The sequence below is a fragment of the Buceros rhinoceros genome, unplaced genomic scaffold (genome assembly GCF_000710305.1).
Source record: "Buceros rhinoceros silvestris isolate BGI_N320 unplaced genomic scaffold, ASM71030v1 scaffold28868, whole genome shotgun sequence".
Taxonomy (NCBI): Eukaryota; Metazoa; Chordata; class Aves; order Bucerotiformes; family Bucerotidae; genus Buceros; species Buceros rhinoceros.
In genome coordinates this window covers 17,213-17,738 of record NW_010426816.1, presented here as the reverse complement: position 1 = coordinate 17,738, position 526 = coordinate 17,213, and the positions used below count along the sequence as shown (strand labels likewise).

Sequence of the window (526 nt, the reverse complement as noted above, 5' to 3'; positions counted from 1 at the left end):
CCTGTTTCAGCTCTGCCAAATGAGCTCGAAAAAATGCTTTGTAGCCCCCCTGCGCGTCGGTAGCGTGTCTTGGGTGTGTACAAGCAGCATCGCTGTCCTCTTCCTTCCCGGCTCCTCTGCAGAGCTGTCCCTTCCTTTCCCACCTCCTCAGTTAAAAGCAAACTGAGTATTTAGCACAAAATGGCATCTCCGCTCGTGGGAGAACGCGGTGATTAAAATAAAGCTCGTTTGGGTAAAAGAGCGCTAGAAATAACCCCTGGTTGCTGGTGGCTTCGGGAACCCTTTGTCAGCTCTGCCAAAGGAGCTCGAGAAAAGGCTTTGTAGCCCCCCTGTGCGTCGGTAGCGTGTCTTGGGTGTGTACAAGCAGCATCGCTGTCCTCTTCCTTCCCGGCTCCTCTGCAGAGCTGTCCCTTCCTTTCCCACCTCCTCAGTTAAAAGCAAACTGAGTATTTAGCACAAAATGGCATCACCTCTTGACAGAAAACCCACACCCGTGTCCTAAAAGCCTCCACTGTGCTGCAGGAGC

General features: G+C 52.7%; 1 protein-coding gene across 1 annotated transcript in view; it reads left to right on the top strand.

The window, feature by feature from the left end:
- The window catches only part of TACR1 (tachykinin receptor 1), a 15,155-nt gene that overhangs the window by 880 nt on the left and 13,749 nt on the right, over nt 1-526 (top strand). The gene's annotated exons all lie outside the window — the stretch shown is intronic.